Below are 27,308 nucleotides of genomic sequence, written 5' to 3' on the forward strand. Positions count from 1 at the left end.
TGTATATCACCATGAGGATTAAATCTTAAACATGGAATGTAATTAAACAAAAGGTTTCAAAACCTAACTGAATGTTATAAATCAAATATATGTTAAACTATATGGCATGTAAATCAAGAATATCAAGTCAGAATTTAAATAGCGTGAATAGTGCACTCGGGACAAATTAATTAATCAAATTAATTAATAATTACTAATTTTCAAAATACCTCCAATCACTTTCAAATTCGACTCTGTTGGAGAGCATGCTAAGGCCTAATTTAATATGCTAACACATATTGATTTTAAGCTAGTTAAGGCCATGTGAATTAATCTTTCACCTAAGATAAATATTAAATAAAATCTTTAATACGTATTCAAATGTTCTAATTTTAATACATGACAATGAGCATATCAAGGGGCAATATAAAATCATGCTACATGTTTAAACCAAGTCATGAGCAACCAGGAAAATTAGATCCCGTACAAGAAAAATAAATAATAAAATCTCTAGATTTTATATTTAATCATGCAAACAAGTAGTATAAGCATCACAAACATGCTATATAACAATAATTTAAACCTAGAACATCTCCTACCTCAATTTGAGATGAAAATCCCAAAGGCCCACCAAAATGGAATGGCTCCGAATCCGACGAAACTACTAGGTTTTGTCGGGGAGAGCGCCGTGAACATAGCCCCCATGAAAGCCCCATCAAAATCATAACTTGATCTCAAAACCAAACTCAAGAAATGGTCAAAACTGAATTCTAATAAGGGGGAAATGTAGAGCATGGCGAGGGGAACAACAAACGTTAAGGCCGAAGACTTTCCATCAAGGAAAAGTAAGCCAAAAGAGGAGAGAGAAGATGGCAGCACCCCTTAGGCTGCCATGGGAGCTCCAGGTCATGCATGTGGTCAAGTTCTAAGGCTATGCTTGCATCTTATATGATTTGAACAAGTTTCAAAACATTCCCTAGACTCATGCAAGCCTCAAAAACATATTGAATCAAAATGAAGCTTTAAATGATACTCCAATGCATGAATTTTGCTTAAATTCATATAAATCATCCAAAAATAGTTCAAAAGTTGGAACTTAAGAGTTTTGTAAAATGTAAACATGCACGCATACATAAAATGATAAAGTAAATGCACTATAATGGCTTATGGCCTCATGGCATGTCATATGAAAAATATGACCCTTCAACCCTTGAAATCCCATAGATTCTATAAACAAACTATGAAGTTAAACTAGCATACACGTCATATAAGTGTCTTTGGCCCTTGACCTCATTACATATACATCCATGGAGTGTCAAAAGGTGTACTTAAGTGCACATTACATAGTTTGAACTTTAAGTACATGTTTTGTCAAAATAAATCAAAATGGAGCAAGATATGCTAACAAGTGCATATTCTAACATAACAAAAATACTCTAAGTAGTCAAGCAATCCTAAGAGTGTTGTGCATCCCACAATAATGTTTCTTTACCTGAAAAACACCCGGTAACTTTGGGGTAAGTAAACAAGTTTACTCATACGGAATAAGCATGCATAAACCTACTTTATACAACTTTGTAATTTGATGTAAATCAAGTTATAATGTTTAACTGACATTGGAAATTCCAACACAATGTAATAAGATATAAACTTATAAAGTTATCAATTTGGAATTTAAGGTAAGAAATCAAACCAAAGTGGATACTTGGACATCACGCCGGATCAGACCGACAACATAGTTACTTTAGGGTAGCCCATGGGTAACCTCCCTATGTGCACACTAGACTTGTAGAGGGACAATCCCCCGTACTAGAACCATACCCTAGCCATAGTCATAACAACGACATCCCAAGTTTCCAAAATTAACAATTTAGGCAACAACGCATATATATTAAAATACCATATATATACAATATGAGGCCATCTGCCATGCACAAACCAATTTTGGAAACACAATACATGCCCTAAGTTCACAACTACAATGGCATGAAGAATGTTGAGTGTAATCATTATGCAACTTGTCACACTTTATGACAATATTATTCAATAGTAAGAACATAATCTCACAAGTATTATACAAGTTTAAAATCATGATTTAAACATGTAATCAACCTAAAATACATACTCAATTCATTGATACAATAAGGATGGAAATTAATTACACAAAATACCTAATTCCTCTAGATTTTCATTTCCCATCCAAACATGCTTAATTTAATATATGGTAAGGAACCTACCATGATCATTGCATATATTACTTTAAAACTTGATTTAAATCATAAGAACATATAAATGAAAATTAATTTAATTAATTAATTAATTCCTCTAGATTCAAAACAGCCTTAAATGACTTCGAATTAATGTATGTTATGAATCTAGTCATGGCCTTTCCAAAAATCATGTCTTAGCTTAATTTCATGTAAGATGTTATTAACTACCCACTTAAAATTTAGATGAGAGACATGTATTCCATTTGTATCAAGATATAATGCATATAAAACATCAAAAACATAACTTAGAACACCCCCTACCTTAATAGAGAATTGAATCTCTATAATCCAAGCAACCAAGCTTAAAATGGAAAACTAAACTTAGGGTTTTGTAGAGGAGAGTGAGAGGAAACTTTTACTTAGCAAGGTTTAAGGTCTAAAGTGAGTGGAAGGAGGCCAAAATGATGGAACAAGCTCTTAACCAAGCTTTTCTTCAATGGTGGCTAGGTTAAGGTTTTGAAGAACAAGTGTAATGAAAGAGATAAAGTGGAAAAAATGGTGAGTGGAAGATCTAGTAATCCTCCACTCACTAGGTGCTCTTACACTACCTCTCACACACACTAATGCAAGACTCATTTTGGTGCCTACACTTGTCACTAATCCATGGCTCCTTCCTAGACTTAATCCTAAGCCTACACTTGTTAACCACCCAAGCCAACAAGTGCACCAATCCAAGGCCAACAAGTGGGTGAATCTCCACCCTCCAAGTGTCAAGAGATTATGTCTCCAAGTCTTTCCACCCCAATGCCAACAAGTGGCACCATGAGAATGTAACACTTGTCGTATTTTCCAAAAATTATAAAAAGATCCTTTTTCAAAATATCTATCAAATTAAATTACAAAAAGGTCCCTAAGACGAAAAATAATTACTTTCCATAATTACACTAAAACCTCAAAAGTCAAGAATATTTTCAAGAAGTTATGCATCCATACCCTTTATAAGAAAATTAAACATCTAGCATGTTTTTCTACAAAAGTAAAAATGTAGATATCATGAAAATTAAATATCATGGATGTATGCAAAGCCGGAATCAAATCCGAGCATAAAAAGTGAGGTTATGCAACGAAAAAGGAAACTGGGAAAAAAATCAAAATAGGGAAAAAGACGAAAATGGAAAAAAAGAAAAATGCCGAAAAAAGAAAGGAGGGAAATGACCGAGTCTTTACACCCACAACACACATTGTGTCTTTTATCCCTTATATAGTGCATGTTTACTTTCATTTTATTTTATTTTATTTTTCTTTCATTTTGTTTCTTTAAGGCTTCATGTCTTTGCCACCACAATATATTATTTCCATCTTTTCTATTGTTCTCATTGCACATTGAGAATAATATGCGGTTTAAGTTTGGGGGTAAGGTGACTTTATTGTATTCTATTTAAATTTGGAGCTTTAATTGCATGATTGAGATATGAAATCCTTGATAGCGATGATTTTGATCATTTGAGATCCAATACTCCTTTTAAGCCTTGTGGATACCATTTAGGAGTAATTTTTTTTGAAAGATTGATATCTTGCTTGCATTTGTGGTCCACATCATCTTGATCATGTGATTGTTTTGAGATTTACTCTAAGATTCTACATTAGTATAGGCGCACACTAGCATTCATTTGTGGGGTACATGTTTTGTTAATTATTGATTTAGTTATATCCCAATTGAGCTAGTAGTACTTTGAAAGCTTTCATTCTTTACAAAGGTGGATAACAAACCATTTTCACTAAGTAGGTGGGATTCTAGCCTCATCAAACATTGAATTTCTTGCGCCGAAAGGTGGAGAGCCCAAACTCTAGGTTTAAAAGTAAAAATAAATAAATAAAAAGCAAATAAAAGTGAGGACTTCTCCCAAAAGGTGAGAAATGGGAAATGATTAGATGGAGGTTTTTTTGATTTGTAACCTAACTGATTTGAGCTTGTAAGTCATTAGGGGTGTTTCTACACCTAGTGCCCTAAATTTTTTCGGTTTAGGAGTCATTGACCTAACGCTCGACCTCATGAATCGCTAGAAAGCTTAAGAGATCAATACATTACACTATGCTTCCATCTTTGATCTTAAAAAAAAAAAAAAAAAAAAAAAAAAAAAAAAAAAAAAAAATTGAGCGAAAAGAATAAGTGCATTTAGATGAATAAAGATTTAATAAAAGGTTAATTCTTTATCTTTATGGTCGGTACTAGATTTGTGTACTAGCTTGAGATCGACCGGATGTGATCATTTCTTTAGTTGGCTTAGATAACAACATATTTGATGCCAGTTCACTTAAAAAGGATTCTAGAGTTGTTTTGATTTACATGATCATTGTCTTGATGTGTGGAGGACCATACTTCTTTGCTTGGTATTGAGATTTTGGAGAGTTACTTAGAGATGTTTCAAAAATTGCATACTTGAGATAGTTTTTTCTCAATGCTTGTTTTGTATATTAGTGCCTCTTCGGTGAGAAAGAGCTTAATGTGTAACGACCCTGTATTTTTCAACCTAGTATGTCTTGTGATGAACCAAAATATGACCGGATAACGGATCCGAAATGCAGAAGCAAATGTATCAAGATGGCCTCAAGAAATGTACATCATCCCTAAGGCACCAAGATGACTCCCCATGAAGCCATGAAACTCAAATGAGCCAAGCAAATGAAGCAAGAATGCCTAGCCCGAAAAGAAATGAACCAAGGGCAAAATGGTCATTTCACACTGAAATGGGTGCCACCGTGCACACCATTGGAAAAATAATGAAAAATGAACAAGGTTCTCAAAAGTATCAACTTGCAACTTAAGATACGAAAATAGCTAAAGTGGGTCATGCCACCTAATTCCTAAGCTACATTTGAACATTAAAACACAAATCATGCTATTGATACGATTTAACCAACATTGGAATTTCTAATGCAACACATAAAACATGATTTCTCAAAGTTAACATCTTGAAACTCAAAGTGGGAAATCAATTAAAGGACAACAAGTTACGATATCATCTAGTTATCAACTTGAATTGAAATGTAAAATCAAATAAATTGATACTTGGATATCATGCCGGATCAGACCGGCACCATAGTTACTTTAGGGTTACTAGACCATGGCAAACCTCCCTATGTATGCACTAGACTGTAGAGGGACAATCCTCCGTACTAGAACCATGTCCTAGCCGTAATCAAACAACGACATCCCCAAGTTTTCAAAATCAACAAGTTATGCAACAACGTATATATCAACATGTATATACAAGATAATCAACTATCTACCATGCACAACCGAATTTGGAAACACATACAATACATGCTCTAAGTCCACAACTATTAAGCCATGACAAATGTCGAATCTTCAGTGTGCGATTCTTTACACGCTATGACAATATCATTTAATATTGAAAACATAAACTCATGAATTTAATGCAAATCCAAAATAATGATTTAAACATACAACCAATGTTAAATACATGATTAAATCCTAAATACAAAAGAAATGAAAATTAATTAAATAAAATAATTAATTTCCCTCGTTTTCAATTCTCAACCAAATCATCCATAATTAATACTTGTTATACAATATGGCATGCTGATTACAAAAAAATCAAGTTAACAACTTAATTAAACCAATGGAACCACTATGTAGATTTTAATTAATTCTTTTAATAAAAAACGCTAGATTTTTAAACTCATCCAAATGCTCTCAAATTAAAGTAAGTTAAAGAGCATGCCAAGACTTAATTTAAAAGCATATTACAAGTTAATTTTATGCAAGTTACAACCATCTGAATTAATCTTTCACAAAAGAAAAATATTAAATAAATCTTGCAATTCTTATTCAAATGACCCAAATTTAATATATGTGAACAATTATACCAAAACTTAATTTTCTAGCATGCCATAATTTAATTCTAAGTTATACATCATCATGAGAATTAAATCTTAAGCATAGAAATTAATTAAATTAAATTGTACAACTTAAACCAAAGCATGCATACAAGTTGTATATACTCCTAAAATCATCAATACAACATTAATATAAACCTAAGACACCCCCTACCTCAATTTGAGATGCAAATCTCAAATCCCCACCGAAAGAAAAGTGCTCCGAATTCGACGATACTTCGGGGTTTTGTTGGGGACAACACGATGAACAGGAATCCCAAGAAAGCCCCATCAAAATCATAACTTGACTTCAAACCCGAACTCAAAATTTGGCCAAAAACGGTTTCTAATAAGGGGGAAAGGTAGAGCACGTCGAGGCCTACGATAAACGTTAAGGCCGAAGACTTTTCACCAAGGAAAAGTGGTTCAAAGGAGGAGAGAGAAGGTGGCAACCATGGCTACCATGGAATCCAGCCAAGAGAGGGGAGGAAGATGATGAAATGTGATTTTTTGACTTAAGACCCCCTATTTATAGGAAAACTCAAAAAGTGCCCCAGAAGGGCCCCGCCGGGTCCGAAAAAGTTGAATTTGAGCAAACACATTCAAACGGTGAAACTCCGTGAACAAAAAAGATTTAAAATGAGAAAATATGAACAATGGAAGAAACGGCTTAGAAAACCGAGTCCTGAGTAGAGAGATATGCCCCAAACAAGTTCGGCGGCAACTAAGGCCAAAAACCCAGAAACTGGAGAAAAACAGCCAAAAGAAAATTCAAAGAGTACACGACTCGACAAAATGTGAAAATGAATCCCGTATGAGGATCCAGGCTCAAAACGAGGTATTTTTGCAATAACTTTCATTAATTGCACAATGACCCCTCTAAAAAGTGAAAACTGCACTACTGACCTAGAATAAAAATATCTTCCAAAAATATTTTCTTAAAAATCCTTGAATAAAATATCTTTAAAAGATATTTACAAAAAACACTCCAAGAAAAGATTCTGAACAATTATGCATCCATGCCCCTATGGACACCGGGAGCAACTAGAGTACTTTACTACAAAAGTAAAGATGCGTATTTCGTGGAAACCACTTAGAATGAAGATACGTGAAGTCAAAAACCAACTCCGAGCATGAAAAGTGAGGTTGTGCCAAAAAGTGACAGACGGGGAAAAGATAAATTAGGGAAAAGGACGAAAAGTGAATAGTGTTGAAAAAATGAAAAATGTGGAAATGATTCGATCCTTAAAGGAAGTTGTCAATCCAAAGGAAAGAGTCTCAGAACCATTTTCGGGCACTTGAGATAACACTAAGTGATGAAAAACCAAATACAGAATAGAAAAGACAACAGAAAAAATTTATCTGCAAAATTTGAGGAAAAAAGAAAGGAAGAAATTGACCAGGTCATTACAACCTTCCCACCTTAAAGGGATTTCGTCTTCGAAATCCAGCTCCAAGAAACAAAAGGGGAAACTAGGACAACTACAAAGTACGTCTCCGAGTATCCCATACAACATGCTACGAAAGCAATCCCAAAACTGAAAGACAACACACAAACCAATGTCATTCGCACCCACATGTTTATGACAGGACAACCCCTCAAAATAAAACACATGACAAGTCAAAGGTCATATATAGAACCCAAGGTTAGATAGAGAAAAGGAAAGCAACAACCATAAGCATTCCTCCTGATGAACCATCATACTGATCCAAAAATAACTACCAAAAGAACTCTAAGATAACCACATATCAAATCAAGGTACAGAACAAAGACAATGTGGCAGTACGAATAACGACCAGAACCCACCCACGATGTACTCAAATGTGTGGTAGCAATGATAGTACCTAGTGCCTGCCCACACTTACTCATCAGTAAAGTAGCATCGACGGCAACTAGCACTTACCTACAACACATAACTTGTACAGTTGCATGACAGCATAAGGCACTAGTTCATAACCTACCCCCACTAGGTCTACCCATGAAACCTCTTGATATAAATGACATCAATGTTGTGGATCATCATTACTAAAAGCAATCTAGTACCTCGGCATTCTGTAAGAGTTGAGACATGGTCCAAAGACGTCGACATCCCAGCCATTCTCAAAACCTTAACGACTATGCTGTAGGTACTTTCTAGCTTAAGGCCTCAATCCTCAATACAACAAAACCAACAACTCCAATGTCTCAAAACACTCCTATTAACAACATCAATCAATAATCCAAAGACTGACCGATAAATTAACACCACCAGGAATCAAAATGAACCTTACTACAAGACATTTTATCGAAAGTCCCACATATCTCCCTAAAACAGATCAACTACAAAACCACACTAGAATCAAACATCGGATCAAAATCTCTATCACGGATAACTAAATCCTCGAAAAACAAGTCCACCACGTGGCACACACATCAAAATCCTGACAACTAAGGCCACAAAATAAGTCTCTCAAAACAATGCTTGGCATCACCAAGCTAAATCAAAATTCCTTAATTTCAGCCCATAAACAATCACTGGAACTACGATTCCTTAAAACTATGCCTAGCCATAACTAGGATAAGAAAACTCTACAACAAGCCATATCCAACAACAATCCCCCAAAACTTCTCCTAAGAGTCAACCACATCAAGGTCTCCGAAAACTAAAGCAAGTCTCCAAAAGACATCCTCAAAAGAACATCGAGCTCACTTTACGAATCAAACAAATCCTTAATGATATGGACACAAGTCCCCGTAAAATGATCTCACACAAATCAACTCACTCTGAGCACCACAACTCCATCAACAACCATGGCAAAAACTCCTCAAGGAAGACACGAAGGAAAGGAACCACCAGTCCTAAGAAGGATAACACCACGACTCCACCTCTGAAACAAAAGACAATACGGTCAAAGACTTCACCCCCTACATGGGAGTAAGTCAACCAAAATCCATCAAATCCACACCAAGGACTCAAGACAACAATGATGATCCTCACAGACCAACCAACCCCAAACCGTGTATAAGGCGGAGAAGAAAACAGACTCACTCCTTATAAAGTCCCAAACATAAACCAAGAAAAAGAGGAGAGACCCTATTCTCCCACAAGTGTCAACATGACGAATATGAAAATGGGGCATTCTTCCCACCTTAGGGAAGTAGATAACTCAATACTTAACAAATGTGAAAACTCCTCTACAAGGAATCTCACAACGAAAGCATTACAGAAACCAGCATACAACTACATGTGACCGAGGAAAATAGAACATAGAAGTCATACATCTGACAAGGAATACAACTACCAAATAAGTAAATTTACTCACATAGATAAAATCAAGGGTACATGCGGTACGTCTCCACGTAAACACAAAAGATTGTCATTAAAGTACAGCAACAACACAACATCTCTAAGCATATAAACAAGGCATGCTAATGTCACACAACAAGAAAACAAATGTGGATAGACCTCCACCTACTCATGCATCACAGTAACATAAATCATACTACCAACATGGTAGTAAACGAAACTGCAGAAGATAAAATGATGCAATAATGAACCCTATGGACATCGTGTCCTAGAGTATCTAGGAAAAAGGAAAACAAGTCCTAGCTATAATCTGACTCCGAAAACCAATGTGACAACAACCTGTCTCAAAACAAACGTGAGCCCTCACCATAATGGTAAAACTCCTACAATCCATTTCCAAACCTAAAGGTGACACTACGAGTGACACTAACAATGCAATGCTCTCACCAACCCAAAACATTGATCAATCGACTCGACCACAAAAGCGTCATCAAGCAAGGAGAACTCAAATGAAATGGTTACTCTAGTCATACCAACAACAACCAAATCAGTCATTATGACTGATCCCCAAAACAACTATCATCATCATCAATCAAAGGGATTATGTCTATTAGGACAAAACCAATGCTGATTCCATCCGAACTGCGCTCGTAGCTAGCTAGGACAGTAGCATGACAGTGCGATACACCCGCCCATAAATGTATCCGCCTATAAAAATTGCAATCTCAGAGAACCTTCCCAAACAAATGAGGACCCTAAGAGGTCCATAACCTCATCATAGCCCAAAACCAAAAAATCCAGCCCTACGGCTATGCTCAATGACTTAACTCACGAGAGCCTAAACAAAAGGTGTCTCTTCACCTACCTTAAAACCAATGCTAGATTAACAACAACCTAAACTACAATGAAACTGTGACTACAATCACCATCAACCTCAACTCGTGCCTCAATGACCAATCCTGTGTCATTCCAAATATTCAAAATAGTTATGCATATATAAATCTAACCTAGCATACATCATATGTCATGCTCTTTACAATGGAATACAATCACACTAAACAAACTGCATACTACATGTAGCACGTAAGCACATAAACATGTTATCAAACCAAAATATGTTATCATGAAGCATATAAATACGTAAAACAAAGCAACAAAAATGTGCTATGCACCCAAAACCCATCATCCAAGGTATTCAAACCTAGGAGCTCTGATACCACCTGTAATGACCCAGGATTTTTCAACCCAGTGTGTCCTGTGATAAACCAAAAGATGACCCGATAACGGATCCGAAACACAGAAGCAAATGAAGTAAGATGGCCTCAAGAAATGTACATCATCCCTAAGGCACCAAGATGACTCCCCATGAAGCCACGAAACTCAAATGAGCCAATCGAATGAAGTAAGAATGCCTAGCCCGAAAAGAAATGAATCAAGGGCAAAATGGTCATTTCACACTGAAATAGGTGCCACTGTGCACACCATTGGAAAAACAATGAAAAATGAACAAGGTTAGACTCAAGAATTGCCTGAGTCTGAGTCCGAATGGAAAAGATATGAAATTAAAACGAAGTGGCCTTCTCCGTTTAAGAGTTACCACGAACCTATCTCACTAGAACTGGAATAACACACACTATAGATGGAGTTTTGATGAGTGGTTAGTACCATTGGAAAGCTAACTTCATGCTCTTAAACTTAGAATCAAGAATGACCTAATTTAGAATTGAAACAAGTGAAATATGACCTTCTAAAGTCGGTACAAGGAAATTGTCCAAGAGAAACTAAAAAGTGAAAGTACCCATGGAGGATCGGTCGACCGACGGCAAGGGTCAGCCGACCGAAATCCCATCATCAACCAACTGAACCCCAATGATCAGCCGGCCGAAATGCAATTTTTCCTAAAAAAGCTACTGGAATTAGGTCTCAAGGCTTGTCAACCGACTGATGGATCCTCATCAGTCGACCGACACATCTGCTGCAGCAGAAAAAGTTGCTGCAATGTGTGTATGAGGTACTTGGTCCATCTCTAAGGCTATACATGCACTCTACATGATCCAAACACGTTTAAAAACATTCCCTAACTTCATGCAAGCATCAAAAACATGCTAAAACAAGAGGGAACTTAAAATGATACCCCAATGCATGAATTTTTCATAAAAATTCATAAAATCACCCAAAAATAGGTCAAAAGTTGAAACTTAAGAGTTTTGTGAAAAGAGACATGCACGCCACCATAAAAAGACAAATAAGACTCGTCCCAATGGTCCGCGGCCTCAAAATGTCCTAAATGCAAAATGTGACCTCTCAACGGCCAAAAATGCCTAAAAATGCGGTAAATAAAACCAAAATGTGAAGCTTAGAACAAAATGGTGTTTGGACCTTGGCCACACCTCATACATGATTATAAAGACTCTACGAAAGAAAAAGAATGGAATTCCCATGCCCGATGCAACCATGGTGAAGCAAAGACTTAACATTTCCTAATATTTCCATAGTGAACCTTGAAAACAAAAGTGCATAGAATACAAGATACATGTCATTAGCTTCTGGCCTCATATTATACATATTAAATACATTGAAAAGAGTGTACTTATGTACACTTTACATATACGGAATTAAAGATACAAGTTTTAATATACAAGGTTACAAAACGACATTTCATGCTAACATTCTCCTGAAAATGATACTTCAAGTCTACAAAACTTCCATGGCTTAGTGTGCATCCCAAATCAAGGTCCCTATACCTAAAAAATGTCCCCACTACGTAGGTGAGTAATATAAAGCTACTCATAGGAGATGAGCATGCATCGACCTAGCATTTTACAACTATATCACCTTAAGCTGAAACATGTTAAAGGGACTCATGCCACCTAACATCTATATCAAAGTGAGACTCAGGAATCATCTTAAGTTCCCTTAGATCATTTCTAGCATAAATCACATCATTCATGCAATTTAAACAACATAGAAACATGTTATACAAGGCAACAAGATATAGGTTCTCAAAAGTATCAACTTGTAACTTAAGATACGAAAACAGCTAAAGTGGGTCATGCCACCTAACGTCTATGTTCCAGATGAATCTATAGGATCATTTCTAAGCTACATTTGAACATCAAAACACAAATCATGTTATTGATACTATTTAACCAACATTGGAACTTCCAACACAACGCATAAATCATGATTTCTCAAAGTTAACATCTTGAAACTCAAAGTGGGAAATCAATTAAAGGATAACAAGTTACGATATCATCTAGTTATCAACTTGAATTGAAATGTGAAATCAAACAAAGTGGATACTTGGACATCACGCCGGATCAAACCGACACTATAGTTACTTTAGGGTTACTAGCCCATGGTAAACCTCCCTATGTGCGCACTAGACTGTAGAGGGACAATCCCCTGTACTAGAACCATGTGCTAGCCGTAGTCAAACATCGACCTCCCCAAGTTTCCAAAATCAACAAGTTATGCAATAATGTATATATCAACATGTATATACAAGATAATCAACTATCTACCATGCACAACCGAATTTGGAAACACATACAATACATGCTCTAAGTCCACAACTACTAAGCCATGACAAATGTCAAATCTTCAGTATGCGATTCCTTACACGCTATGGCAATATCATTCAATATTAAAAATATAAACTCATGAATTTAATGCAAATCCAAAATCATGATTTAAACATACAACCAACGTCAAATACATGATTAAATCCTAAATACAAATGAAACAGAAATTAATTAAATAAACTAATTAATTTCCCTAGGTTTCAATTCTCAACCAAATGATCCATAATTAATTCTTGTTATACAATATAGCATGGTGATTACAAAAAAAATCAAGTTAACAACTTAATTAAACCAATGGAACCACTAAGTAGATTTTAATTAATTCTTTTAATTAAAAATGCTAGATTTTTAAACCCATTCAAATGCTCTCAAATTAAAGTATGTTAAAGAGCATGCCAAGACTTAATTTAAAAGCATATTACAAGTTAATTTCATTCAAGTTACAACCATGTGAATTAATCTTTCACAAAGGAAAAATATTAAATAAATCTTGCAATTCTTATTCAAATGACCCAAATTTAATATATGTGAACAATCATACCAAAGCTTAATTTTCTAGCATGCCACAATTTAATTCTAAGTTATACATCATCATGAGAATTAAATCTTAACTATAGAAATTAATTAAATTAAATTCTAGAACTTAAACCACAGCTTGCATACAAGTTGTATATACTCCTAAAATCATCAATACAACATTAATATAAACCTAAGACACCCCCTACCTCAATTTGAGATGAAAATCTCAAATCCCCACCAAAAGAAAAGTGCTCTGAATACGACGATACTTCGGGGTTTTGTTGGGGACAACATGATGAACAAGAATCCCAAGAAAGCCCCATAAAAATCACAAATTGACTTCAAACCCGAACTCAAAATTTGGCCAAAAATGGGTTCTAATAAGGGGTAAAGGTAGAGCACGTCGAGGTCTACGATAAACGTTAAGGCCGAAGACTTTTCACCAAGGAAAAGTGGTTCAAAGGAGGAGAGAGAAGGTGGCAACCATGGTTGCCATGCAATCTGGCCAAGAGAGGGGAAGAAGATGATGAAATCTATTTTTTTGACTTAAGACCCCCTATTTATAGGAAAACTCAAAAAGGCCTTGCCGGTCCGGAAAAAGTGGAATTCGAACAAACGCACTCAAACAGTGAAACTTCGTGAACAAAAAAGATTCAAAATGAGAAAATATGAACAACAGAAGAAACGGTGTCAAAAACTGAGTCCTAAGCAAAGAGATATACCCCGAACAAGTTACGTAGCAACTAGGGCTAGAAACCCTGAAACTGGAGAAAAATGACCAGAAGAAAATTCTAAGAGTACACATCTCGATGAAATGTGAAAATGAATCTCATACGAGGATCCAGGCTCAAAACGAGGCATTTTTTCAATAACTTTCATTAATTGCACAACGGCCCCTCCAAAAAGTGAAAACTGTACTATTGACTCAGAATGAAAATATCTTTCAAAAATATTTTCTTAAAAACCCCTGAAATAAAATATCTTCAAAAGATATTTAAGAAAAATACCCCAAAAAAAGAAAAAAATTCTGAAAAACTATGCATCCATGCCCCTATGGACACCAGAAGCAACCAGAGTACTTTTTAGCAAAAGTAAAGATACGTATTTCATGGAACCACTTAGAATGAAGATATGTGAAGTCAAAAACCAACTCCGAGCATGAAAAGTGAGGTTGTGCAAAAAAGTGACAAACGGGGAAAAGACAAAATAGGGAAAAGGACGAAAAGTGAATAGTGTCAAAAAAACGAAAAATGTGGAAATGACTCGGTCCTTAAAAGAAGTTGTCAATCCAAAATAAAGAGTCTCCGAACCATTTTCGAGCACTCAAGATGACACTAAGTGATGAAAAACCAAACACAGAATAGAAAAGACAATGAAAAAAATTTATCCACAAAATTTGAGGAAAAAGGAAAGGAAGAAAATGACCGGGTCATTACATAATGTTTGTGGGTATCATTTCTGGAAACCCTCACGAGACTTCACTCATCCACTAGGGGTAACCTATGGGTTTAAAAGGTTTGTTGCATATGGTAAATACAATCGTGTTCCCAACGAAAGTGGCATTATCCTTTTATTGATTTCCAGTTCATAGTTACTTAGTTTTTTATTTCTTTCTTTTCTCTGTAGGTCTTTACTATGGACTAGCAATATTTAAGTTTGGGGGTTTGATGAGTGCTCAAATGTGATGCATTTTAGCCCCTAAGTGAAGAGTATTTTAGTCCATTCATCTATCTTTATTTTCCTATTTTAGTTCTAATTTATGTTTTTGTCTATTTTTAGGTCAATAAGGTTCAAACAGGCTAACAATGGTCCATTGCAGCCTTTTTGGAGTCAAGCAAAAGTTTCGATAAGATTCCAAAAAAATCCAGAAAAAGGTAAAAAATGCAGAATTTCGCCACCACTGGGTTTAGATCGATCGAAGAATCTTCGATCGATCTAAGATATTCTTTGGTCGATTGAAGATACACTGGCAGTGAGCTATTTTATTCCTACGTGCCTGAACTCCACCTACCACATAGCTACGGGATTAAATATTTTAAAGGCTTATTTTCTAACTTGTTGACTACTCCAAGAAGCTTGTATAAAGGGGGAATTGAACCAATTGTAAAGGGTCTTCAATTTTATTTTTACATTGTAATAGTTATTTTCTCTCTCCAGAAAAGTTAGAGATTAGGGTTAGAAGAAAAGAGAAGAGTGGAGGCACTAAAAACACATCTCAAGATCTACACACACTCTTTCTCTAAAATTTAACAAAGAAGAAGAGGAAGAAGATGGAGCCATATTTGGGGATTGCCCTTGAGGGTTCTAAGATCACACCCACCTCCTCCATGATTGGCTAGACTTCTCCTTGGGACTTGGATGAGCCCCAAGTTTGTAATCTAAACCTTTATATCTTTCATACTTTTTGGGGAATATATCATATGATTAGTGCTTTAGCCTTGTGAAATTAATGAATCTTGAGTTCTCCTTTAATTTTTATGGATTAATTCTTTCTATTGATTCTCTATGTGATTACATGTTGTCTTATATGTTATTATTCGTAAGTGCTCAAATGTGATGCATTTTAGCACCTACGCTAGGGTATTTTAGTCCATTAATCTATCTTACTTTCATATTTTAGTACTTATTTGTGTTTTTGCCGATTTTAGGTCAATAAAGTTCAAATAGGCTAAGAAGAGCCATTTAGCTCAACTTTGGAGCTAAGGAACAAATCTAGAAAGAAGTTAGAAAAATTGTACTAGAGGAACTTCAATCGATCGAAAGAAATCTCGATTGATCGAAGATGGCTACAATCGATCGAAATGAAGGCGGTGCCAGCTTAGCAATTTGGATAAGGCCAAGAAGATACTTTTGTGACACGTTATCTTCGATCGATCAAAGATAAGTGTTGGATCGATCGAAAATGCTTCGATCGATCGAAATAGCTACTAGTGGTGTGCTGTCTAATTCCCTAGTGCGCCCGAACTCTACTTACTTTTGTAGTTGCGAATTTCCTCCAATCATAGGCTATATTTCTGACTTGGTGCCTACTTAAAAAGGCTTGTAATAGACTAATTAAACCATATTATAAAAAAGATAATCTAGTTTTTCTCACCAATTATAGAAATAGTTTTTTTCTCTAGAACTAGGGTTTTGGGAAGAAAGCAAGGATGAAGATGATGATGCCAACCTCCAAGCTAGCCCTTGAGGGTTCCATGACCACTATAATGAGTGGCTAAATCCTTCTCTTGGGGCTAGAGATAGCCCCTAGGCTTGCTTCCTAAACCTAGCTTTTGTGTATTTTTGGGGATTTTAGTTGTAATTGATGTTTTGACTATGAATAAATATGGATCTTGTGATTTTTACATGATTTGTATGGATTAATGCTTTCAATTGTTCATTTAATTCTATCTATATGTCTAGGTATGCTAAAATGAATGGTCATATGCTTTTCTCTAGATTTAATGAAACTGATGTATATCTATGTGTGTTGATGTTGTTAATCTAGTGATGGTCAAGGCATGGTACTTAATTGATTGCTCTTGTCATTTATTTAACGGCTCATACTTATTTCTTGATGGATTGTGCCACATCCTTAGTTTAATTAGCTTAGTTTTCATGTCACTAGCTTAGTTGTATTGTAATTGCTTTAATTTCTTAGATAGGTGGACAATCCATTCTTTTTGTTTGATGTTCCATGCTTATGAGTGCAAGGAGTACATTTTTCTAGATTTTTGTGTGTGCACTAATTGTGGTTTAATTGAATTGTTAATGGTCTCATTTGATAGGTTGTGCTACTCACTAGATTGATTAGACAATCTATGCTTATTTGCCATCCATTATGCTTTGTTTTCAATTGGTGTCAAACACACACATTTTACAACACAAATTTCCCCATTAATTTACAATTGCTAGTGTTTGGTGAAGTGAACTTTAGTGGTGAACTCTAAGCCCCAAGACTTTTCTCTTATATTACTTTCTCTAAGTTCTAGATTGTTATTTAATTACATTATTTTAATTAAACCATTAGTTTAATTAATCAAATCAAATCCTCTTTTGATCATTCGACCTACTAATCCAACATTGATTCCAAAGTACCGTTCATTTCCCTTGGGACGATCCCTACTCACTCTAGCTGCATTAATAGTTAGTAGTGGCAGTGGCATTCTATAAACTAAAACTTGGCTACATTTCACATCATACCACCAATTTGGTGCACCCTACGCACATAACAAGTTTTGGCGCCATTGCCGGGGATTTGGTAATGCCGTATTTTGGGATTAATTAGGTATTAGTACTCCTTTGATCTTATTTTTATCTTATTTTTACTTTGTTTACTTATTGTGTTCGTTTTTGATTGGCTAGGTACTTAGAGCCAAGGGAAGTGAAACAAGGGAATTCTAAAGCAAAGAAGCAAGCTAAGCTAAGCAAAAGCATAAAAAGCTAAAAAAAAAAAAAAAAAAAGCAAAGCAAAAATTAGAAATATCTTGAAGTTGCTTAGGGACCCTTTGTGAGCTTTTCTGACTCTCTTACTTAGTTAAATCGTCGGCCCGTGTGGTGGCAAATTTTATTTTATAGATAAATCGTTGGCTCGCGAGGACGCAATTTATTTTCTTGCATATTGTTGAAAGTATAGGAGTATGGGATCAATTTATGTGGAGGTTTGTTGTTGATTGCTTTGTGTTACCAAGGAGGAGTGCTTGTTTTTGTTGATTTTGTTGCTGTGTGGCTTAAAATTTTGTGTGGTCCTTTTCTTACCCTTTATCTTAGCCACTCCATTGGAAAATCTAGAGGGTAATCTTAGTTACTTAGACTCGAATTTCATGGAACATCCTCATTTCAACCAATTTTCCTACCGGAGTTCAAGCTCCAATTCCTCCAATGATCCTTCGTGATCATTACAATTTTCATAAGTACCATGCACCAAATTGTATCATGCTCCTAATTTTGGGGCCGATCAATATGCAATTAAGCCTAAGACTATTCAAATGTGTCCACTTTTCTATGGCTTAGATGATGAGGAACCATATAAATATCTTGATGAATTTCTTGAAAAATGTTCCACCGTGAAATACATGAACATCCCAGAAAGAAGTTGTTAGGTTATTCCTCATCCCCTTCACTCTTAAAAATAAGGCGAAACATTGGTTCAACAATTTGGGGGCAAATTCAATAACTTCTTGGATACAAATACAAAATGATTTTTTCAAAAAAATTTACCCTGTGAGCTTGACCAATTCAATGAGAACCACCATTAGAGAATTTTCTCACGTGGAGGGAGAACTTTTGCATGAGGCTTGGGAAAGATTGAATGACTTGCTATAGAAATGTCCACACCATGGCATTCCAAAATGGCAAGTGGTTCAATATTTCTATGAAAGCTTATCCGACACTCACAAGGACATAGTTGATACTTCATATGGAGGTTCATATTTTGGGAAACATAAAGATGATGTTTGGCACCTTTTTGAAAAAATGAGTGAAAATTCATTACATAAATATCACACTTCTCGGGTGAGTCATGATTTTATTGAAAAAAGGAAAAATTTGAAAGAGTGTCAAATTGAAAGTCCAATAGAGATTGTAGTCGAGGTTAAAACTCTCACTAAAAGACTTGATCAATTTATATTGAGTCAAAAATCAGCTACCCAATCATCTCCTTTTCATAATCATCATCCTTATCATTCTTGTGAGCCTTGCATAATATGTTCAAGTATGTTGCATACTACTTCCAATTGTCCCCATGGACTTGTGCTTAATGAACACTATGAACAAGCTAATGCTACATTTGCTCACCCTCATTCAAATGCTTATGTTCTGGTATAGAGTGAAAATTTAAGTCCTTTTCAAGCTAAAAATTTTCAAAGTCAGTATGTTCCTCTTCATCAAAGAAATAAAGGTTCTCAATGATTTGTTTCTTCCTCTTATAATCAAAGAATGAATCACTATTCTCATCCTCAAGTTTATAATTCTCAAATTTGCTCTCATCATCCTCATGCACTTTTTAGTAATTCCACATTTGAAGATAAGGTTTTGGTGGCTTTGGGTAGTTTGGAAGTGAATACTAAATTGTTACATTCTCATTCTCAATCAATATCAAAGCTTGAATACAAAATTGGGATGATAGCCAATTCCTTGAATGAAAGAGAGACTGGTAAACTACCTAGCCAACCCAAAAGAAAGCCAAAAGACCAATACTTTGTGGAAGCAAACCCTATATCGGGGTGCCCTTACCAAGAGCAAGTGCAAGCAATTACCACTTTGAGAAATGGTAGGCAAATTGATAATAGGGTTGAAAAACCAAGTGAAGATAGTAAACCGGTGCAACCCAAAGTTAACACCCATCCCGTTTCTGATCCTATTCCTACTTTCTTGATTAAAAATTATCCTACTAAGAATTCTCAATGTTCTTCATTATCTGCTCAAGTTACAAAATCTTATAAGCCAAAAGCTCTATTTCCATATGCTTTGTGAGAGACTTCACCTTTTGGGAGGTAAGAAGGAAAAATTCATGATATAATAGAGGTGTTTAAACAAGTTAATATAAATCGTCCTTTCTTAGATGCAATTAGGCAAATTTCACAATATGCAAAATTTTTAAAAGACCTTTGGACACAAAAAAGAAAGAATAAGGGACAAGGCCCCTAAAAAAGTATTTCTCACAGAGCAAGTGAGTTTCATCATTCAACACAACACTCCACCTAAGTTCAAAGATCTCGGTGCTCTGACCATCTCTTGTGTGATTGGAAACCATGAAGTTCGTAAACCTCTTCTTGACTTAGGAGCGAGTTTTTATTTGATTCCTTACTCCGTGTATGTCTAACTAGGTTTGAATGATTTAAAGCCAACCTCGGTGGTGCTTCAATTAGTCAATAGATCCATCAAAACACCTAGGGGCATGGTTGAGGACATACTCATCAAGGTTGACAAGTTCTATTTCCCGATTGATTTGTAGTTCTTGATACCAAACTAGTTGCCAACCTTACCAACCACATCCCAATCATCTTGGGAAGGCTATTGTGACGGCCCTGGTTTTTCAAGCCAGTGCGTCCTGGTGATGAACTGAAGATTTACCCAATAACGGATCCAAATGCGGAAGCAAAAATAGAAACAAGACTCTAAGAAGTCAAAGTGACCTTCTATGAGGTCGTGGAACTCAATGAGAACTGATGCGGGAACGAATGATCAGAAAAAGACCGAACATGCCCCCAAGGGCAAAATGGTCATTTCTAAAAATATAAAATCGGGTGCTACCGAGCACACCACTAGAAATATAGCAAAAATTTAATCAAATTTGACCTAAGAATCAGTTGATTCGGAGTCCAGATGAAGAAGATATGAAACTCCAAAGTTTCATAAAAATCACATTTTTGGGTTTGAAATTAATGCAGCAAGGGTACTTCGCAAGGGGTAAAATGGTATTTCCAAAAAAAACTGGATGCAACTGAGTATACCGTTAGATAGACCAGGAAAAATTAATGAATTTAGACTTAAGAATCACTTGATTTGGAGTCCGGACGAAGAAGATATGAAACATCAAAGTTTCATGTAAACCAACTTTTGGGTTTAAAATCAGTGTGGCAAGGGTACTTTATAAGGGGTAAAATGGTCTTTTTAGATATAATTTGATGCAAAAACCCGGATGAGTCCAATCCCTTATAGCAAGGAAGTGAATCATCTCCTAGAATGAACACTAAGGTTCCCGAAACAAAGAGTCTACAAGTCTTTCCCAAGATTGGCTCAAACACAAGGTGAAATCCTAACGCCACACAAGATAAAACCACCACTCTAAGAAGAAAGGGCACGGGAACCTCGCCGTTAAGGCCTACGAAGACAAAACTTCCAATCCCCAAGGAAGGACTTGAGTCAATCCGACTCATTGCCCCATGACGCTAGAAACAAGACCCTAATGACGTCACCACATCAAGGTCACCACGAAACCCCAGGAGATGATGCCCTAGCATCAGTCTCAACCAACCAAGCTGGAACAACCCACAATGCCTGAACAAGACATAAAAGTAAGCAGTTGTCACGTAACACAACAATAGACTACGTACTCACACAGTTAAAAAAGAATCACATAAGGTATGTCAATGTAAGCATCATACAATCATGCTAAGAATAACAAGCACATGCAATACGCCAAGGCAAATAAGCATTACCATTATGCAAAATATACAAGCGTGAATCAACATGCTAAAATAGACAAACACATACAATATGTTAAGACCTACAAGTATATACAATGTACTAAGACAGACTAGCACATACAATATACTAAAGCAAACAACTATATATATCATGCTGAGACATTTAACGAAACTTCTAAACATACGTCCACATAAGCATGTAAACATGTGATCACATTCAACATGTTATTAAAAGCAATTAAACACATAGAGCATGGCAACACAAGCATGATATGCACCCAAAACCTGTTGTCCTAAGGTTTTCGAACCTAAGAGCGCTGATACCACCTGTGATGGCCCTACTTTTCAAGCCAGTGCGTCCTATGATGAACCGAAGATTGACCTGATAACAGATCCGAATGCGGAAGCAAAAATAGAAAACAAGACTCTAAGAAGTCAAAGTGACCTTCCATGAGGTCGTGGAACTCAATGAGAACTGATGCGAGAACGAATGATCAGAAAAAGACCAAACAGGCCCCCAAGGGCAAAATGGTCATTTCTGAAAATATAAAATCGGGTGCTACCGAGCACATCACTAGAAAGACAGCAAAAATTTAATCAAATTAGATCCAAGAATCACTTGATTTGGAGTCCGGATGAAGAAGATATGAACCTCCAAAGTTTCATAAAAATCACATTTTTGGGTTTGAAATCAATGCAGCAAGGGTACTTTGCAGGGGGTAAAATGGTATTTTTAGACAAAACTAGATGCAACTGAGCATACCGTTAGATAGACCAGGAAAAATTAATGAATCGAGATTCAAGAATCACTTGATTCGGAGTCCGGACGAAGAAGATATGAAATGTCAAAGTTTCATAAAAACCAACTTTTGGGTTTAAAGTCAGTGCGGCAAGGGTACTTTACAAGGGGTAAAATGGTCTTTTTAGATATAATTTGATGCAACCGTGCATACCGTTATATAGACCAACAAAAAGTAATAAACTTAGACTCAAAAATCACTTGATTTGGAGTCCAGATGATAAAGATATGAACTCTCAAAGTTTAAAAAAAATCAACTTATTTTCCGAGTAAGAAATTTAGGTAGGAATAGTGTTTTTACAGCAAACAACATTTGATTTTTTTCTCAGAACTGAGGCGAAAAACGGACCTTCAAACGAGTTTTTCTGGAAAAACACGAAGAATAAACCCCCCTTAAAATCCCGTTTTCTACCCGGTATTGTGGAAGGAACGGAGAAAAACATGTTGTAAGATCCCTAAAATGCCCTTAGATCAGCCAAGGTCAAGAGGGACCCAAAAAGCTGCTACAAGATTTGTTTTCAGAATCTGCCCGCAACTGAGAGCAAAAAGGGGCTAGAAGATGATTTTTTCTGGAAAAACACAAAAAAGAAACCCCTCCCGAAATCGATTTTTCTACGTGAGTCGTGAGAGAATTAAAAAAAAAAACTCAATTTAGAATGCCCGAAATGCCCCTCCATGAAATTTGGTTATGAGGGTCATAAAGCTGCTAAATGTAAAACTGGAAACTGAGATGACATTTTCTACAAAAGTAAAGATACGTATTTCATGGGAACCACTTGGAATGAAAATACATGAAGCCAAAAACTAACTCCGAACATAAGGAGTGAGGTTTTGCCAACAAAGTGACAAACTGGGAAAAGACAAAATGGGGAAAAGGACGAAAAGTGAATAGTGTCAAAAAAACAAAAAATGTGGAAATGACTCGGTCCTCAAAGGAAGTTGTCAATCCAAAGGAAAGAGTCTCAGAAACCATTTCTGAGCACTCGAGATGACACTAAATGACGAGAAACCGAACTTAGAAAAGGAATTTCAACAAAAAAAATTCATCCGTAAAATTCTAAGGAAAAAGGAAAGGAAAGAAATGACCGGGTCATTACAGCCATTCCTTGCCACTGTAAATGCACCCATTAATTGTAGATACGGGGTTATAGGCCTTTTTTTTTGGTAACATGGTGGTTAAGCTTAATGTTTTCAATACAAGTCGACATCCTATAGATGAAGACGAGTATTGTCTCATAGATGTCTTGGATGAAGTTATCGAGGAGTCCAATCCTTCCATGATTATGAAAAAACCAACTGAGGATAATCTTTCATCTTTCCCCTCTGAGGACCCTCTTGTGTCTTGTCTCCTTGAAATGTATGGGAATTGTGGGTTAGATAATGAGGGATCAATGAGTGAAGTAAGCAATTTAATGGAATCTGTTATAAGCTTGTATTTTCCACCTTGGAAAGCTCCAAAAGAACCTCTTCATCCACTTCCTAGCACTCCACCAGTTCCATCTTTAATCTTTCCACTCACTCTTGAGCTTAAAATTCTTCATTCCAATCTTAAGTATGCCTTCTTAGGCCTAAAAGAGACCCTTCCGGTCATCATTTCTTCAAGTCTTGAAGACGACCAAGAGAATGATCTTTTAAATGGACTTAAAGAAAGTAAGGAAGCTATTAAATGGAGTGTGGCTGATCTAAAAGGAATTGACCCTTCCATTTGCATGCATCGCATTCTTATGGAAAAGGATGAGAAACCTGATAAGCGTCGAATACTGTATATTCAAGCGCCCTAAATTACATTAACAAAGTCCATTAATTGATTATTTTATGTAGATTATCTCCATTTGCATGTTTTTCTACATTTTCAGGTTAAATTGCAAAAAGGAAGCAAAAATGATGCCTTGTGGAATTTTGAACAAAAAAGGTGCCAATTCTGAAATTCTGGCAGCAGTAGAACCTGACTTTTGTCGCCATTTTTGACCTAGCAAACTCAAGAACTGGACTTCCATCATAACATGAAAGATTTAGAGCTCTGAATCAGCTTTCTAAATCTTTAAGCATTTCGTCATTCAGAGTTCAGACTAGAGAGTTCTGATCTTCTTACCAGAGGTGCACAGAACTGCCTGGCAGCACTAAAGTGCTGCATTTCTCCCCATTTTCGACCAACCAGACTTGAGAATTGGGTCTTCATCAAAACATGAAGTTTTTAAAGCTCTGAATCGTCTCTCCAAATCTTCAAACAGATCATCATTCGGAGTTTGGAGTACAAAGTTATGGTCATTCTTCCACAGTGGGTTAGAGATGGGCAAGAATTGCATGTTGCTCATTACACTAATTTCGAGTGCTCGAGACCACCCTTTGAGTGCTCGAAATTCTGGCAGATTGCACTCGAAAATGGCTCAATTTCAGCCACTTGCACATTGGTTTCCTCAATGCCATCTTCCTTCTTTATGAAGTGGTTGGAGGTGTTCCTTGGAGGAGAGAGAGCCTTGACTTGAGCTTGATAAGAGAGAGGGAGGACCACATAGATATTATCCTACATTTTTACAAGATAGAGGAGAGAGAAGAGAGCAAGAAGATAGAGTTCTTCAAGCTTGAAGAAGGGAGCATGAAAATGGAGGAGGTCTTCAAGCTTCTTCCTTCTTCCATTGCTCCTATGGGTAACTAAATCTTCTCTAGGGAGGAGATGAAGCTCCTCCCTTGTAAGCATGTGCTAGTGTAGATTTTATTTTGGGGAGAACAATGTATAGTTTTTGGTTATTTTATGATCTAGAGCATCATATTTGTTGTAATGAACTTTAATGTCTATATGTGATTATTTTGAGTTATTCCTCTTGTCTTAGATGATTGCTTCTCTTAATCATAATGCTTACACTTTCATAGTGACAATGGAAGTTAGATCATGAAATGGTTTTATTGACATGAAGTTGAAGAACTTAGATAGTCCATTGCTTAGGATCCCCCTTTGATGGTCTATGCTTAATTCCTAATTTTATGTGCTTTCATCATTCCATTAAGGACTTGATAATCTTGGGCTTAGGGAGCATGTGAAGGCTACACCCTAGTTTAGGTGGCTTGAGTATGTGAACCTTCGATGGATTATTCTTGTTGTTGATTTAATGAACTTCTTGAAAATACTATAGCAACCAAGTGTTGCCATGTATCATGACCATCGTTGTGTTGTTTTTCCCCAATTTAATCTTAATCTAGCATGTGTATAGGGTTGGAGTGAATTCATCTCCCTAGTCTTTTCTACTTGTATCTCACTTCTTCAATTTCATTGCAATCTATTGTTTTATGCAATTTAATTTCTTAGTTTAGTGACTGATAAGCGCTGAATACTGTATATTCAAGCATCCTAAAGTACATTAACAAAGTCCATTAATTGATTATTTTATGTAGATTAACTCCATTTGCATGTTTTTATGCATTTTCAGGTTAAAGTGCAAAAAGGAAGCAAAAATGATGCCTTGTGGAATTTTGAACAAAAAGGATGCCATTTCTGAATTTCTGGCAGCAGTGATCCTGACTTTTGTCGCCATTTTCGACCTAGAAAACTCAAGAACTGGACTTCCCTCATAACATGAAAGATTTAGAGCTCTGAATCAGATTTCCAAATCTTCAAACGGTTTGTCATTCGGAGCTCGGAGCAGAGAGTTATGGCCTTGTTACCAGAGGTGCACAGAACTGCCTGGCAGCAATGCAATTCTGCCTTGATCTTCATTTTCGACAAACCAGACTTGAGAATTGGGTGTTCATCAAAACATGAAGTTTTTAAAGCACTGAATCGGCTTTCCAAATCTTCAAACAGATCATCATTCGGAGTTCGGGGCACAAAGTTATAGAGAGAGAAGAGAGCAAGGAGGAGGGTGTTCTTGAGTGCTATAGTAGGAGCACGAAAATGGAGTCTTGGATGGAGCTTCTTCCTTCTTCTAGCTTAGCAATGGGTAACTAACTCTTTCTCTAGAGAGGTGATGAAGTCCCTCCCTTGTAAGCATGTCCTAGGATAGTCTATTTTGGGGATTTGCCATGTATATTTTTTGGTCTTTTCATAACCAAGAGCACCTCATTTGTTGTAATGAATGTTGATACATGTATGGATGATTTCTTTAAGTTGATTATCTTGTCTTAGATGATGTCTTAGAGTAATCATATTGCTTGAGTTTTTCATGGTGAGAGTGGAAGCAAGGTTATGAAATGGTTTCATGGCATGTTGATAGGTGACTTTGATAGACCATTGCTTAGGAAATCCTTTGATGGTGTATGCTTAATCTCTAACTCCATGTGCTTTATCATTTTGTCAAGAACTTGATAGTCTCTCATTTAAGTAAATGTGTATAAGCTACACCTTAGTTAGGTAGTCTAAGCATGTTTATCTTTTGATGGATTATACTTGTTTGAGACCTAATGTACCTCTTGATTACTTATATGGCAACCATGTGTTGCTATGTAAGTCTTGACCATCATATGTTGTTTTTCCCCCAATTTAGGTCTAATCTAGCATATGTATAGGGATGGAGGCGGATTCACTTCCCTAGTCTCCTCTTCTTAATCTTTTCATCCTAAATTCCTTGCAAATTAGTGTTTTATGCACTTTGAATTCCTAATTTAAGTGACAACAAACAAAACCTCTATGAACACCCCTTCATCAGCCTAAGAATGACTCTAAACACTTAGGTTGCCTTAGACTAGCGCAGTCCCAGTGGTTCGACTTACCCGACCAATAGCCCTATTTTACAATGATTCGTGCTATTGCGAAGGTTGATGTATAGTTGATCAACCGATCAATTTTTGGCGCCGTTGCCGGGGATTTGCAAACGGTTTAGCAACCAAAGTTTAGGGTTAAATTTAGTTTGATTGTGCATATTGTGTCTTGTGAATATTCCTTGTGTGTTTTGATCATCTTCGTGTTG

Source organism: Cornus florida, unplaced genomic scaffold, assembly GCF_030987335.1.
Source record: "Cornus florida cultivar Cherokee Brave unplaced genomic scaffold, ASM3098733v1 CherokeeBrave_3.0.0_Hap2_Chr09, whole genome shotgun sequence".
NCBI lineage: Eukaryota > Viridiplantae > Streptophyta > Magnoliopsida > Cornales > Cornaceae > Cornus > Cornus florida.